The sequence below is a fragment of the Lissotriton vulgaris genome, chromosome 4_1, assembly GCF_964263255.1.
Source record: "Lissotriton vulgaris chromosome 4_1, aLisVul1.2, whole genome shotgun sequence".
Lineage (NCBI taxonomy): Eukaryota > Metazoa > Chordata > Amphibia > Caudata > Salamandridae > Lissotriton > Lissotriton vulgaris.
This window is the reverse complement of record NC_141691.1, coordinates 248,755,764-248,774,002: the sequence shown is the minus strand read 5'-3', so window position 1 is coordinate 248,774,002 and position 18,239 is coordinate 248,755,764.

The window sequence follows — 18,239 nt, the reverse complement described above, 5'->3', positions numbered from 1 at the left end:
GGTTCACTTCCCGCCTCAGCAGGTCTTGGGCTCAATTTCCTCGGAGCTGATAATTCTCGCCTCAGTGCCTAATCTAATCATGGGTCCCACGCTGCAACTCTGGGCAATAGCTTGCTTAATCTCTACAACGGCCCCAACAGCGCTAGGCTGCCTGGCATTCACCCTGGGGGTGCCCAGGAGTGGGCAATTCACCGGGAGAGGCCGGTAAGGGTTCCTCAGCAGTATGCTTATAGCGCCTTGATGCCACGTCTGGGGTAATACGTGCGCTATAAAAGCAACACTATATTTACATTTACATTTACAAATGGATGTTGAAATCCCCTGTAGAATCATCGGGGTATCCCACAAAGCCAACTAGACATTTAACCCTTCTAATATTGCTGCCTCATCAAGATTCGATCCATATACAGTGCATATTACAACCTTGGTGCCCCCTACCAAATATTCTGTGATGGCCCACCTGCCAAAATTGTCTGCCAATATCCTCTCAGTCCCTCGATTTTCCTATCGGGCCAAAATAGCCACACCCCAGTTTGTAATGGTCTGTCGGCATGCAACAATTAATGTATATCTGAGCTATTTTAATTTAATACCAAACGTTGCCCCATGGTATATGTGTCTCCTGTACACAAAGAATGTCAAGTTTCATTAGTAGTAGATCATCCGCTACCTGTTGCCTTTTACCAGTATTGTTCAAGCCACAAACATTGAACGAGCATACTCATCCTACCCGCCTGCCTTGCTATACTATATGAACACATGCATGTCATGCCTTTAGAAACAACTATAATAGCTATGACAGTCATGTTTTCTTTGTTATGGATTGATTTTTTTACCACCCTATCCCCACCTCTCATACCTAAACCATCCCCATACACCCCACATGCCCCAAACCCTGTGACCCCCCTCCCTCCTCTCTTTTCCCAATACTCGGGCGATAGGACCAATGGCCCTTGCGATGAGGAGCTTCCTTGTTACCCGGTGTAACCACCCTCTCACAAAAATCTTATCTTGCTCATCCAAAAGAACAGCAACAGCCCGAAACCTAATACATAACTAAGCAACATTAAAGACATTGCTATACCGTTTGACACCCCACCACGATATTACTTTTATATCTCCCTCAGAAAGCTAACAAAGGAAAGAAAAAAATTTCCCTCATGATACACCACAATAACATTACTACCTGACTAATCCACCGTCATTCCCGTTATATAGTCAGCCCATAAACATAAACATCTGAGCCAGCTAATATGGTAATACCCCCACTGACACTTATACTTAAATTGATCGGAGGTATTCCTTAGCTTGTCCCTCTAGTGTGAAAACAGTGTTTGTCCCTTTAGCAGGGATTTCTACTCATATACAGAACTGTGCATAGAGACTTGGAACCTCAGTGAATTAGGGTGTGCCAAAACTCACCTCAGCATCTAAAATCCCCTACCAGACTAGCTATCAGTGTCTCATTGGTACTTACAAAACCCCAATGATTTAGACAACCCAGAACATGGACTAAAGGAAACAGGTCTAAATAGAACCTTAGTTTACCCTCCCTAGCTAGTATATTATATTATATCTACAGAAGGTCTTTTTGGGTTTTAGAAGGGCGGGCTCATACCTTTGGGTTCAGCAGGAATGGATCACATCATCTCCTACACCAACACTCTGCATATGGATATTCATCAAGTGTGTCTCTTCTGCCGTTCGCAGTGCAATATTAATCGCACCTAAACCCAAAGTTGGCCACAGCTGCATCCATATTATGTTTACTCCGTGCGCTGATCAATCCAAACAATAAGCGCTGTGTTGAAACAACCTTGAAGACCTCGGCACTCAATCAATCAATCAATCAAAGACATTTGTAGAGCGCACTACCTACCCATAGGGTCTCGAGGCGCTTTGGGGGGGGGGTGCCGCTACTGCTCGAACAGCCAGGTCTTGAGCTTCTTCCTGAAGGAGAGGTGGTCTTGGGTCAGGCGCAGGTCGGCCGGGAGGGAGTTCCAGGTCTTGGCGGCCAGGTAGGAGAAGGACCTTCCTCCTGTGGTGGCTCTGCGGATGCGTGGGACGGCGGCGAGGGCGTGGCTGGCGGATCGGAGGTGGCGTTTGGGAGCGTAGAAGTTGATTCGGTTGTTGAGGTAGCTCGGGCCTTGGTCGTGGAGAGCTTTGTGTGCGTGGGTAAGGAGGCGGAAGGTGATTCTCTTGTTGACCGGGAGCCAGTGCAGGTCTCTTAGGTGTCCGGAGATGTGGCTGTGTCGTGGGATGTCGAGGATGAGTCTGGCTGAGGCGTTCTGGATGCGCTGGAGTCTCTTCTGGATCTTGGCGGTGGTTCCGGCGTAGAGTGCGTTGCCGTAGTCCAGTCGGCTGGTGACGAGGGCCTGGGTGACAGTCTTCCTGGTCTCTGTGGGGATCCACCAGAAGATCTTCCGAAGCATGCGCAGGATGTTGAAGCACGACGAGGAGACGGCGTTGACTTGCCTGGTCATGGAGAGGGAGGAGTCCAAGATGAAGCCCAGGTTGCGTGCGTGGTCCGTCGGTTTGGGTGCGGTGCCCAGGGCGGGGGGCCACCAGGAGTCGTCCCAGGCGGAGGGCAAGGAGCCCAGGATGAGGACCTCCGTCTTATCTGTGTTCAGCTTCAGGCGGCTCGTCGTCATCCACTCGGCTACCTCTCTCATCCCTTCCTGTAGGTTGGCTCTGGCGGCGGCGGGGTCGTTGGTCAGGGAGAGGATCAGCTGGGTGTCGTCGGCGTAGGAGATAATGTTGAGGTTGTGTTGGCGTGCGATGGCCGCGAGGGGGCTCATGTAGACGTTGAAGAGAGTCGGGCTCAGTGAGGATCCTTGAGGGACGCCGCAGATGACTTTGGTGGCCTCTGACTTGTACGGTGGTAGGCGGACTCTTTGTGTTCTTCCGTCGAGAAAGGAGATGATCCATTCCAGCGCCTTCTCCTGGATTGCGACGTTGCTGAGGCGCTGCACTAGGGTGCGGTGGCAGACCGTGTCGAAAGCCGCGGAGAGGTCTAGGAGGATGAGGGCCGCTGTTTCCCCGTTGTCCATCAGGGCTCGGATGTCGTCGGTGGCGGCGATGAGGGCGGTCTCGGTGCTGTGGTTGGCACGGAATCCGGACTGCGATGGGTCGAGGGATCCATTCGTCTCGAGGAAGGTGGCCAGCTGTTTGTTGACGGTCTTCTCGATGACTTTGGCTGGAAACGGGAGTAGCGAGATGGGGCGGTAATTCTTGAGTTCGGTGGGGTCTGCTGTAGGTTTCTTCAGTAGAGCGCTGAGTTCGGCGTGCTTCCAGCTCTCGGGGAAGGTGGCGGTGTCGAATGAGGTGTTGATGATGTCCCGCAGGTGGGGTGCGATGACAGCGTCGGCTTTGTTGAAGAGCGTCGGCTTTGTTGAAGAGCGTCGGCTTTGACTTTGACTCACTGTACAGACATAGCTTACCAAGCAAATCTGAAGCAAACATGTTGTTCTCGTGTAAAGCAAAATACCTAACTAGTAGAAAAGCTATAATAACAAAAATGTGCCATCTGCAGAGGTAGAAGAAAAGGAAAAATGGTGTTTAAAATTCTAACTAGCACATGCTAACTTAACACAGTGCAAATGTGAAACAAATACACAAGACACCCTCCCTTTGATCCAAGCACTGATAGGACAAGTATAAAGGGACAATTTAGGAACGCAGAGTTCAAGTTCGATAGTTCAAACACAAGTCTCTAATTTGGCACTTAAAAAATCGAAGAAAAAAATGTAATAGTCGTGAAAAAACTCAGTATTGGGCATTGATAAAGTCAATAGGCAAGCCTTCCAAAAACTATCTGAGAGTCCAAAAAAATCCAATAATCCAACGAGATGTTTAGGTCAAAAAAATGAGACTGCAAACACAGTTCATCCTAATAATAAATAGGCAAAATATGGAGCAACAGCCTCCAACAGGAAGTCACTGTTATCATCTGAAAACAGATCAGCCATCCAATTTAACAAAGGGAAAGAACATCCATGCTCTTCGATTACCAGAGCCTCTTGCACCATCAGAGGACAACTCAGTGGGTTTTGAGGAAACTGCGAGCCAAGAAATCTTGCGCCTCGGCGAACATATTCCAACGACCCAGAATACCATGCATCGCTGCAAAGGCCATAATCCCTCCATCAGAACAAAGCGATTCATGAGTAACTAGGGGACTCATAAGTTGATTATAATCAGCATCGGGAGACATCGTATTGCAGAGACACAAATCCAGGGGCCATTCGAAGTCACAACTCAGGCAATGGAAAACAGGCTGAATGCATGTAAAGTAGGAAAATCGAAATAATACATAAGCTGCACTCAGTGTAGCAAGAGGCAGCGCACCATAGTACTCAAGCATCCGGGCGCGAAGGAGCCCTAGACAAGACATCCCGTCTTGTAACACAGGATGTGCATCCATTTTGTAATAGACAGAACTGTAACAGCACGCCAGCCGCAAGACCCAGTAGCAAGGGAAATCAACCAAACAGGCTGGAGAAAATAGAATGGAAGAAAGCTGGAAGGACTCCGAAAATCTTTTGGAAGGATGTCACTAAGCCACTGCTTACAACTTTAAAAAAGTGAGCCAGCCCCGAAGTGGAGGACGCAGTGAAGACTGTGTGAATTAATTCACTGAAGTGCAAGGTCAAATCAGTATTTAATAAGGCATGTACTTCTGTGCGGGTGTTAGCCAGGTGAAGGACAAATGTTTCACGAGCAGATGTGAGGGCAACTTCTTTCAGGGACAATAGAGCTCTTATGCGACTCATCTTATTAAAATCTGCTTTCAAGGTCAGAATCTTAGGCCAGATGCAAAAATCAAGTTTCCCATGTGGGGTGGATACATTACATTCTTGCAACAACCTACATGATCACTGACTGTAACGACATAAGCAATCCCTTTAATTAACCCACAACAATCCCCATTGTTTAAAAGTAAATAACTCCCGTTAGCCAGCAATGTAAATGTGGGAACGATTGCAGGCATGGGTGTACCTTTCAAAATACAGGCTAAATTAGGCTCGTTTTGGTTGCAAGAGCCATGTAATTAGATATGTCGACACATCAAGGAATGATCCGGTGTTTCAGTGCATCTTCACCATTCAAATAAACTTCTCTTCCCTCCCTAAGACATGTATACGTAAAAGGAAGCGACCAGGCTTCATGGAGATAAGAACTTCCAAGAGGCTCGTATCTGCCAATGGCAAAGTACTTCACACAATTTTTAAATTCGAATAAAGGAAACGGCAGAGTTATTAAACCGTGAATAAGCAGGCAGCATTGGCTTCTGCCACAGAAAACGGTAAAGGCTCTAACCTCTCAATGTGTAACATGGAAAAAGAAGCATCCTTCATCGATAGAAAGCGTTGCTTGTCAGTCAAATTAAAGGGGGCAAACAAGGAGGATGTATTCATGTAATGCCATGGCACTTTACCGGCCTTAAGGGTCTGTAATGTCCATGCAAACTGCATAATGGAACGCAACTGATTTTGACCGTGGTACAGGGCAGACACCTCATCTTGCACAATATCTACAACAGATGACACAATACTATCTAACGTGTAAATGCGAGAAGAGAGCGTGTCAATGCTGTTATCTACAACTGCTAGCACTTTTTCTAAATTAGCTTGATCTATAGCCCTAAGGCGGGTAGCCGCCTCAATCTGGGAAGCTTTCCAGAATTCGTTATAAACAGCATATATCCATCTTTTAGATCTACCTTTAGCCGGGCCTTTAATAAAATCATTCAAATCAACATCATCAGTCAGTTTAGATAAATGAAGTTTAACTGACGCCAAGGTAGAATGTCTGAGCCAGTTCTGACAAAATTTGCCTACAGAATAGGTAGTCACAGAATGGCCACTTTCAAAATGGGGATCTACCCTGACCTGTGTAAAGCTGTGAGCTAAACCCAGAAAACGATGCTGGCATGAATCAGCACTTCTCTGCCAGAGTAACCAGCCTTCGGGATCCAAACTGGATATGTTAAAGGAGGAATTCAATATTAGAGTTTGTAACTCTCTCATGGAAAATTTAGTAATATTACCCCAACCGGAATATTCCTCTAAATCAGGAAAGGAAGGAGCATTCAATCTTTTAGGAGTAGCCAAAGCATGTTGTTTGTGAAATAGTAGAATTCAAAAACAACATATGGGTCGAGATGAGGCATGCACGGTGCAAAGCCTCAGTGCCTTGCACTTGCCAGCTTTTAGAACCCCAAACTGATTTAAGGTCAATTGTATCCTTCCACAACTCATAGCCCCAACAGCCAACTGGTCTAGAAACGACTTTGAATACAATAATTTAGTATCGGTAAGTCTAACTTTGGATATGGATGTATCACCCATTTTAAAATAAAAGGCATTTGGATTAGATTGATTAAAATCTGTAAAGTAAGTGAACCTTTTCAAAAAGGTAGCAGAACTGCCTTGTATAGGAGCTGGACAGTGTTCCCACTGGGTGTAATTTACAGTGAGCCTCCTGGTATTAGCTTTATGCAGGTAGTGAATGCCAAAATGTTGATAACAATACAAATCACCGTAATTAGCAGACTTCAGCATCAAAGGCAGCATAATATTTCAAATCAGAAAACAATGATTCAACGGCCTGAACATCCCAATCATCAGAGCGTATATTTTGTTTAACCCCATCCCCCATTGGTACTCTAAGCACATTAGGGACATTTATAACCTCAGTGGGCCCATAAATTTGAAATTAAACAGCATCCCATACAATCCCATCTAAGACAGGCCAAGCAGTGATGATAACAAAAGCCAGGTCTCTCTGCACTCTGTGTGATGAGGAATGGGGAGCCAACGTTCCATTGATATGTCAAATGCAAGTTCTCTCCTAGACATAGTGTCCATTGAAGAGACGGAAAAGATAAAACACAAAACCAATTGTCATAAAAAGGTAAATCGAAAAAAGCACCATCCAAATATAAGTCCATGGGGGAATCAAAAAATATTTTTTAAACAGTCTCGTCAAATTAGACATTTTTGAGGGCTTTTTAGATGTGTGGGATACAGTGTCAAATGATAATCTGGATTCTGTAGCCAAGCGAGTTTGCAAATCAGGCATCGATAAGTCAGTAGGATAAGTATATTCATTTTAATCATGTTGAGTACCAGGCAGTATGCTCAATAAAGGACTTGAAATTGCAGGCAACTCAAGAGCAACATCTGGCACAGGATTGGAAACCGGGGCCAAAACAGAATTTCTCAAAATCGAAGGACATGAGACTGCCGGTGTCATACTAAGAAGAACCGGACACTCTTTGTATCTTGACATTGTCAATGGAGATATACCTGTTCTCCTTACGACCTGGAAGTGGCGGTAAAATGACTGTTCTTGTGCCCTTCACTCCAAGCACTGGAACTGGAGCTCGATAAGAGGGACCAAATTCTTTCTTGTTATCGATCTTCTCACAAACTAATTCTCCAACTTGGGGTAGCCAGCCAACTACAGGGATCTGCAACGCATCATCCGAGGTGGAGGGCAAATGTTCCTTTGCAAGACTGTCTCTTGTCTTTTGTAGATCCTGTAAAACATTGCAATATTCATCTATGCCAAAGGAGGCGGCTTGAGCCACTGAGTCTAGACCGTCAAGGTCCGGTACATACATCTTGATACCAAAGAGCAGTTCGTATGGGGTCCACCCACCCAGAGACCTTCTAGGGAGATTATTAAGAGCACGCTGCATGCCATTGAGATGGGCCAGCCGATTCCTGTCAGTGCCTATAACTCGAGCCGTCAAAGACTGCTTTAAATCTCGTTTCATCTGTTCCACAACACTATTACTCTCAGGTCTGTATGGAGACGAAAACTTGACTTGGACCCCAACAAAGTCATGGCGTCCTTATACACCTTAGAGGCGAAAGCCAGACCCTGATCCGAATAAAAGGTACTACAGGCAAAAATCCCTACAAAGATACGCAAGTCTCGTATGACAGTCCGTGAATCAGCGCTGCGGTGAGGCCACACCCACACAAAGCGTGTCCATGAATCAACTGCTACTAAGATGTACTTATACGCAGTATCAGAAGAAAAGGGACCGCAGTGATCTAAATAAAAACACCCAAGGGGTTTATTAGAATAGAACAACTGTGGCTGGGGGGACGCGCAGCAGTTGAAGGCTTAATCTGCTGGCAAATGTCACATTGTAGGACATAATCACACGTCTGTTTGTACAGCCCCCCACCAGAAACGTTGTTGTAACTGAGCTACAGTAGCCGAAGCGCCTGCATGCACAGACGCAACACCTTCAATACTGCAGTAATCAGAGTAGGCCTGCGATCCGCGTTGGGGAGTAAACTCTCACAAACGTCAGGACTTTTCACATAAGGAACTTTATCAGGACTTAAGTGGTATGAATACTTCGAAGGGAATCCTTTTGGATATTTACCTCCCTTCTCAGTTGTAGCAACAGCTGCCAAGATATACTCATCAATCTTACTTTTAGAACGTGTAACTGCTGCAACCAAATATGTCGATACCGCTAATTTTGCTGCCTCATCTGCAAGCGAATTGCCAACAGCGTGGACTCCCACGCGCTGATGACCGAGAGTATGAATGACAAACATGAGTGCAACTGCTCTTTAAGATCAGCCACTCGAACCCAGATCATTTTATGTTTTATTGTGCTACCCTTGGAATCACCAAAATCATTCTGAATCCAAAAGAAAAGGTTTTCATTGTAAGGCTGGACACAGTAGTAAGAATCACTCACAATAAGAGTTGACACACCAGGATCAGCGTACTCCAATGCAAGCATCAGAGCACGAAGCTCTTCCAATTGTGCGGTGCAAAAACTCCTGCTACTGTAAGGAGGCATCAAAAATAAACGTGACCTCTGGAGAGGTCAAAGATGCTGCCCGTACTATTCACCGAGGGTGCAAAGCTTTATAATTTGGTACACTGGCTTTTGTCACTGCCTCTAATGCAGGAAACGGAGTAACAACTAACATGCCTTTTCCCTGTGACAGTGCACGTTCCTTAAGAATTGCCATTTGCACTGCTGTCAAGACTTTTTCCACAGAGGAAAACCGCATTTCAGCCGAAGTGTACAAGTGTGACTTATAAGCAATAGGTACTGTGTCTCCTTCGTTAAAAGTAAGGTACTCAGGGTATGCTCAGACGTGAGTCCCTTGCTCACTTTGCCACTGGATCCAAGCAAACCGGGCTGAAGGCGGCTGGAATGCCAGAAACCGGTCCTCAGAAGCTTGTTTCTGGTCCAGGGAAGGCATGGCTTGGCAGTTCGGGCTGTACTGTTCCCATGAGGCACAGGGTCAGGCTGATTTGCATATAGCCATGTCTGAACTGGGGTGGCAGGCTGGGCTATAGAACGGTGATGGATTAAACCCAAATCTTTTGACTGGGTGTGAGTGTTTGATTGGTTCAGATGCTCCGTTCATTACCACCCCCTTTTGTACCGCTTTTGGCCACCATAAGTGTGGCAGGGTATGCTCAGACGTGAGTCCCTTGCTCACTTTGCCTTTGGATCCAAACAAGCCGGGCTGAAGATGGCTGGAATGCCAGAAACCGGTCCTCAGAAGCTTGTTTCCGGTCCAAGGAAGGCATGGCTTGGCAGTTCGGGCTGGACTGTTCCCATGAGGCACAGGGTCAGACTGATTTGCATATAGCCATGTCTGAACTGGGGTGGCAGAGTGGGCTAAAGAACGGTGATGGATTAAACCCAGATCTTTTGACTGGGTGTGAGTGTTTGATTGGTTCAGATGCTCCGTCCATTACCACCCCCTTTTGTACCGCTTTTGGCCACCGTAAGTGTGGCAGGGTATGCTCAGACGTGAGTCCCTTGCTCACTTTGCAACTGGATCCAAGCAAGCCGGGCTGAAGGCGGCTGGAATGCCAGAATCCGGTCCTCGGAAGCTTGTTTCCGGTCCAGGGAAGGCATGGCTTGCAGTTCAGGCTGGACTGTTCCCATGAGGCACAGGGTCAGACTGATTTGCATATAGCCATGTCTGAACTGGGGTGGCAGAGTGGGCTAAAGAACGGTGATGGATTAAACCCAGATCTTTTGACTCGGTGTGTTTGATTGGTTCAGATGCTCCCTCCATTACCACCCCCTTTTGTACCGCTTTTGGCCACCATAAGTGTGGCAGGGTATGCTCAGACGTGAGTCTTTTTCTCACTTTGCCACTGGATCCAAGCAAGCCGGGCTGAAGACGGCTGGAATGCCAGAAACCGGTCTTTGGAAGCTTGTTTCCGGTCCAGGGAAGGCATGGCTTGGCAGTTCAGGCTGGACTGTTCCCATGAGACACAGGGTCAGACTGATTTGCATAGAGCCATGTCTGAACTGGGGTGGCAGAGTGGGCTAAAGAACGGTGATGGATTAAACCAAGATCTTTTGACTGGGTGTGAGTGTTTGATTGGTTCAGATGCTCCATCCATTACCACCCCCTTTTGTACTGCTTTTGGCCACCATAAGTGTGGCATGGTATGCTCAGACGTGAGTCCCTTGCTCACTTTGCCACTGGATCCAAGCAAGCCAGGCGGAAGACGGCTGGAATGCCAGAAACCGGTCCTCGAAGCTTGTTTCCGGTCCAGGGAAGGCATGGCTTGGCAGTTCGGGCTGGACTGTTCCCATGAGGCACAGGGTCAGACTGATTTGCATATAGCCATGTCTGAACTGGGGTGGCAGAGTGGGCTAAAAAACGGTGATGGATTAAACCCAGATCTTTTGACTGGTTGTGAGTGTTTGATTGGTTCAGATGCTCCGTCCATTACCACCCCCTTTTGTACCGTGTTGCCTATATGGAGCATAGTCCTGCGGCACAGCAGTGGGAGTGTATGTGTCGAACATATTGGTATTTGCGTTCACAGCCAGGAAGGTCACCCATGAGTAAAAAATCTTGTATGGGTAAGCCACCTCTGCACACACCACCATAAACAAGGGCATGCCATCCACTGGGACATGATAATTCTGCAAGTGATTGCGCACCGCAATGTGGAGAAGCGTGGCTCAATGGTTAGAGCGGCAGACCCTGATGCAGAGGTATGGCCTGGGACCAGGGTTCAATTCCCGCCTCGGCGGCTCTTGGGCTCAATCTCCCCGGACCTGATAATTCTCACCTCGGTGCCTAGTCTAATCTTGGGTCCCACTCTGTGACTCTGGGCAATAGCTTGCTTAATCTCCACAACGGCCCCAGCAGCGCTTGGATGCCTGGCTTCATCTTGGGGGTGCCCAGGAGTGGACATCTCACAGGAAAGCCAGAAAGGGTTCCACAGCGGTATGAATACAGCGCTACGAGACCTCTGGTTAGAAGGCGCTATATAAATACAAACACATTTACATTTACATTTACCGCAATGCGACTATGTTGCGGAATGTCCACCCCGGCCATAGTGACACAGAAAGAGAAAGATACAACAAAAAGTACGTAGCGCAACTGGGTAGTAATTCAAGGAAACCGTTTTCAAAGAATCAAGCTTGAAAAGACCTATATAATTATAGGTAGGTTTGTCCAACACCACTGTTTTCCGGAAACAATAGCAAAGGGTGCTAAGGACCGATATAAGTACTACTCAAGTGTCATGTAATAAGACCACCAACGATTGGGCGCCATGTAGCAGGGATTTCCGCTCAAATACAGAACTGTGCATAGAGACTTGGAACCTCAGTGAATTAGGATGTGCCAAAACTCACCTCAGCATCCAAAATCCCCTACCAGACTAGCTATCAGTGTCTCATTGATACTTACAAAACCCCAATGATTTAGACAACCCAGAACATGGACTTAGAACACCTCAGGAAACGTGGAACACATGAACACTCTTTCATTATACTAACATATCAATCCAGAACGAGGAGTCAATGAGGATACGTTCGAGTTTGAAATTTTTATTTCTAATGCAGTGTTCTCAAACGCAGTATCTTAGCTAATACAAGCAAACATATTATAAAGATCAAGGTTAACAGCATGGTTACTATTCCACAAAATACAAAGGGTGAAAGCATGTTAAAATGCTAAAGGAAACAAGTCTAAATAGAACCTCAGTTTACCCTCCCTAGCTTGTATATTATATTATATCTACAGAAGGTCTCTTTCGGTTTTAAAAGGGCTGGCACATACCTTTGGGTTCAGCAGGAATGGATCACATCATCTCCTACACCAACATTCTGCATACGGATATTCATTAAGTGTGTCTCTCCTGCCTTTCGCAGTGCATTATTAATCGCGCCTAAACCCAAAGTTGGCCACAGCTGCATCCATATTATGTCTACTCTGTGCGCTGATCAATCCAAACAATAAGCGCTGTGTTGAAACAACCTTGAAGGCCTCGGCACTCACTAAAAAGACATAGCTTACCAAGCAAAGCTGAAGCAAACATGTTATTCTCGTGTAAAGCAAAATACCTAACTAGGCGAAAAGCTATAATAACAAAAATGTGTCATGTGCAGAGGTAGCAGAAAAGGAAAGATGGCATTTAAAATTATAACTAGCACATGCTAACTTAACACAGTGCAAAGGTGAAACCAATACACAAGACACCCATTATATATTATTTTCAATGTAACCGATTTCAACAAAAAAGCTTGCGCCCCCTTGCCTTGAAATGGAGAGATTATTTGGCATAATTGCCACGATTTTTCCACCGTGTGATGACAAAAATCAGGCCTGACAAAAAAATTATATGTCCTTCCCTGCCCTCTTCCTATCAGGCTGCGCTAGATCATATACAGCCTGACGCGCACAGAAATTATTCAAACATACAAAAACTCCCTTGGCCTAGGGGCAGGCTGCCCCGCTTTTGCTGTCTGTTGTTTAAAGGGGAACCTATGTGCCCATTGAACCTCACTGGCCCAGTTCCACAATGAAAGTTCTAGAAAGGCTTCTGCAAACAGTTCCACCACAAATATGCAAACCTCCTGGCCCTCAATTCCCATAGAGATTCCTAATATTCTCAAATTGTTGAGTCATAGTTGGTTCTCTAAATCCACAAGCTTTAGTTGTGTATCGTCCTTATATGAACACAGCGTCTGCAGCTGCCTTTTGGGCCCCCATTTAATCCTCAAGTGTAGATGTACGTGCTTCTGCTTCTTTAATTCTATCCGTAAATTCATTATAAGCTTTGGCAATCCTCTTAACAGTGTTCTGTATTTTCCAACAAGCAGTATGCATTTTTAAATTCTCTGTTAGGGTCTTGACTCTGTGATCTAAAATGCTTTGATAAATTGACGCCAGAGAAATTTCTTCATACTTCTTTTCTAATGCATCTACCAAGGTATAGCTGGTAGATTTGCTCCTTCAGGTGACAACTCTAGGGAGGAAGAATAGTCCCACAGCAAGCTATTCACTTCTTCCGATTGCTGCACCTTTTCCTTAATTGCCTATTTTTGTACACCGTCAGCCAATAAGAGTTTTCATATTCCAGGTTTATACTGCTTTGGTCAATTCCACCACTCAATATTGATCCTTCATAAGACCTCGATTTAGGGCCTAACAAGCCTTTATCATCCGGAGTGTCTGAGGGGTCTGACATAAAAAATAATTTCTCCCCTGAATCATTCTCTTTACCAACTCCCCCACAAGCTCCTCTAAGGTCAGCCACATCCGGTACTCCATCAGCCATAGGTCCCATGGAGGCAGCACATTTCGCTGCTTTTACTTTCACCATCCTCTTGTGTATACTTAACAACAATGGATTATGCTCTGCCGTTGCCAAGCATCATCCCCACTCTCTACAATATTCTTTACAAATCCAGGTTTGTTCTTAATGGAATGTTTCTCAGACATCGACTGCCCCTGGGGTATGTCACCTGCCACAATGTAGTTGACATTTCCTGATGTCCCATCCAGCATTTTCCAGCACCCACTTTGGAAACTTGTGGGGCTGTAATCTTTTTGCTCCCTGCCTAAAATATCTGGGAAGCTTTTTTATTATCAGCTCCTTGCTCACCTCCTTGGAATGAGTCGTCCATGCTTCCCACTGCTCCATCCAGCGCCATACGCTGCATACTGCGCCCAGTAGCAGTGCCGATGTTTGCTACAGCAGTAGCATCCACAGTTGCTCAAGTCTTCCCTACTCTGGCCGACTTGGGAGGCATACTGCAGCGTCTGAGCCTGGTAGGAGATGCCTCTCACCACCACCGGGCTCTGCTGCTTCTGTATTCCAAACCACGTACTGCAACACTGCTGACTCCTTCTCCAAAGCCGCAGCTGGAGAAAACAGTTTGCTAAAAAAACCAGCGTCAATCTCTCAGTCGCCACAAGTAATTCTCTGCCTTTTTCCTGAGTCCATTCCTCTGTCTTTTGCTGTGTTACAGAATCGCTTTGGTGCAAACTAAGAGGGGGAGCCGGGAGTTGGTTGCTCACTTGTCCGACATGACGGATGCTATCTTGCCGGGGTAAAAGCTCCTTATGTAGAATTTGTGTACCCTTTTACACATACTAAAAGCCTAAAGGCATACGAGATAGTGTCTATATTGTATGGGGTCAGCAGAGCAGCATTTATAATAGGGCAAAAGTTAGTTAAGTAGAATTTCTGTCCCAGATTCCATGTCCTAACAATCTAAAGGCATACAAGATAGTGTGTATGCAGTACTATGTCTAGTGGATATGTAGAACTTTATTGGTATATAATGGAGATGTAGATATTTAATGGTATCGAATGGCTTTGCTCTTCTGCCCGAGCTAAAAACACAATTATGTGTACTTTTTGATGGGGCACAGTTTGGCTTTAGATCAAGCTATAGCACATAGACTGCCCTGACCGTAGGCTGGGAAGAGATTAGACTTATTATGGACAATGGTGAGAAGTTATGGTAACACTTTTGGATCTATCTGCAGCCTTTAACACGGTGAGCCAAACAGTACTTTTGTAGCGACTGGCAGAAATCGGGATCATTTGCTCAGCCTTTGACCTTATTTCCCTATTTCTAACAGACAGAGAGCAGACGGTGACCCTTGTGGAGTTTAATTCAAAAACTCTTTCCTTGCCTTGTGGGGTCCCCTAGTGTTCATCTATCAGCCCTACACTTTTTAATATGTACGTGGCTCCCCTAGACAATTGATTCAATCATTTGGTTCTGCCACAGTAGTGCATGCTGATGACACCCAAGCTGTTCTGCCAACTTCAAGCAATGTGGCAGAGGTCGCTGACCAGTTCAATATGTGTTTGAATTCCATTGCCAGCTGGATGAGTGGCAGCTGTTTAAAGTGGAATTCAGAAAAAACGGAGGTCCTCCTTTCGGGAAAGGTGTTGTTTTCTTGAACCGATCTTGGTGGCCTCAGTCCCTCAGCTCTCCCGACCAGTTTTTAAAGTAAGGAATCTAGGGGCAGTCATCAATGCTGATTTGCCACTTGGGGATCAAATCAACAAACTGTCTTGTTTATTCATGCTGAGAATGTTGAGGAAGGTGTTGCCCTTCATTTACTTTGATCCGCAAAAAATAGTTGACATCGCTCTAGTTCTATCTAGGCTTCACTATTGTAATGCCCGTTATTTGGGCATTAAACAGAGGTTATTAAACCATCTCCATATGCTGCAGAATGCAGCCTGCCCCTTACTTAAGAAAATATCAGAGTTTAAGTCTTTATCGGGTGGCTTGGCATAGCTTCACTGGTTCCCAGCTAGGAAAATAGATCCCCTTAATGCCCTATGCCTGGCACGTAAAGCTCTGCATTGAAGTGGCCCACAGTACATCAAAAGTAAATTTTGGTGGTACTCCCCAAAAATATTGCTGCGATCTATTGCCTCAAGTTCAGTATCCATTCCAAGAATTAGGAAAGCTTCATGGGGCGGTCGTAGTTTTGTTCATTCCACCTGCAAACTCAGGAATAGACTGCCCATTTACCTCAAAAGTCAGCCCAACTTTCTCAACTTGTGCAGACACCTAAAATCTTGGCTGTTCTTGCTTTCCTTGTAGTTTCCTATTGTCAAATATAAAAAAGGGGGGAGGTAGAGGGATATGCTAGGTCCACCCTCCTGTTCAAGTTGTAGATATACAAAATCGAAATTCACATATAAAGAAGGAAGGACATCGATTTTGAAACCTTCAGAATGTCCCTATCCAAGTCCTGTCCTGATATTCTGGCAGAACCTAACGCAGCAGTAGGTCAGTTTCTTAATTGGGTAGGCAATGCGGTGGAGGCACATGTTCCATTGAAGTCCATCTCTAAAAACAGGAAAGTGCCTTCAGCCCCATGGTATTCAGAAACCCTTAGAAAGCAAAAACAGATCTGTAGGAATCAGGAAAGAATCTGGCGAAAGACCTACGACAACATAAGCAAGTCCAGGTATAAGGACACAGTAGCCGTGATTCAGGAGGAAAAAAAGAAATATTTTGAACAGCAAATAGAAAATTCCAAAAATTCTAGTCGACAACTGTTCGAGGTGGTTAAAACACTGGCAGGGAAATCGGTAGACATGAGTCCTCCCCATTCACAGGAATTCTGTAATGAGCTGGCTGGCTTTTTCTTCTCAAAAGTAAATGATATATACTCCGAATTTTCAGTAACTAAAACTGATACAAATACGAAACCTAAACAACCGAGCAAGGCCCTCAATTGCTCATTTTCCAAATTCAGGGAGGTATCGAAAGAGGAGATAACAGATCTCATGAGGCAGATAAAAACAGGCTCAGCCTTAGATCCCTGCCCCCCAAAAATCTTCGCCCCTGTAATTGACTTGGTTAGCGAAGTCATTACTCAAATCTGCAATGCCATGTTCCATTCAGGGGTTTTCCCAGATAAATTAAAAAATACCTTATTGAAACCCCTCCTTAAAAAGATCGGTCTAGATAAATCCATTAAAAAAAATTATAGACCTATTGCCAGCCTGCCTTTCCTGGCCAAAGTAGCGGAGAAAGCCATGAATAAACAACTATCAGAATACATCGAACGAAACAGCCTTCTTGATGACTCTCAGTTTGGGTTCCGTAAAATGCATGGAACAGAGACCGCGCTCATAAAGGCTGCCGATGATATCAGGACCATCAGGGACCAAGGAGGAACAGCGGTGCTGGTCCTGTTGGATCTTTCTGCGGCCTTCGACACGGTCAATCACTCTATCTTAATTGACCGTGTCGAAGAAATGGGCATTCACTCAAGGGCCAAGGATCTACTGTCTTCTTTTTTGTCCAAGAGAACACAAGCAGTGACATTGGGATCATTTCAATCTGTTGATCTCGCCCTTCCATGTGGCGTTCCGCAAGGCTCATCCCTAAGTCCGACACTTTTTAACATCTACGTGTCAGACTTAGCTAGGGTTATCAAATACTACCGGATGAGCCTGACCTCATACGCTGATGATACCCAGTTGGTGATTGCCATCAGGAATGATGGCGAGGAAGTATCAGCTCGGTTTCAGGAAGGCATGTTGGCAATCAAGGAATGGATGGCGGAGAACTGTCTAAGACTTAACTCAGAGAAAACTGAGGTAAAGATTTTTGGAAAGTTATCTCCACAGTGGTCTTCGACTTGGTGGCCTACCCCACTCAGAGCCCCTCCAGAACCTGTGCAGAAGGTTAGGAACCTAGGAATTATTTTTGATGATAAGCTCAATTTTTCCAGCCATGCCAATCAGGTAGCTTCATCAGCCTTTTACAAGCTTAGGCTCCTCAAAAAAATCCTACCTTACCTTCCAGATAACGCAAGAAAAACAGTGGTGAGCTCGTTGGTACTTTCCTCTTTGGATTACTGCAATGGATTATTTGCAAACGCTCAGGTCCGGGTGGTAGCCAAGCTACAACTTATCCAAAATGCAGCAGCAAGGATATTATCCGGCACTCCTAAATTTCATTCCATTAAGGAAGTAATCAAGAACTACCATTGGCTAACGGTGAGAAATCGCATCAGATTTAAAACCTTGTGCCTCACCTTTAAAGCTCTTAACGGTCATGGCCCGGCGTTTCTCAAACAGAAGCTTCTTTACTATCAACCCAACAGATCACTAAGATCTGAACAGATGCACCAACTGGCAGTGGCGCGGACCAGGACGGTCACATGGGGTGATAGATGCTTCACTAACACCGCGGCCAGACTTTGGAATACTCTTCCAAAGGCAATTAAATCGTCACCCTCTCTACTTCAGTTTAGGAAACTGCTGAAAACCTGGTTGTTTGGCCAATAATAGTCCATGGTATCACTTCTGAAGGTAGATAACGCTTAATCAGAGATCATTAGCAGAGTCACAGCGCCAAGACACCCACGGGTATATGTTGCGCTTTATAAATTTTTAAAATAAATAAATAAATAAATAAAGAACCTAGCTGT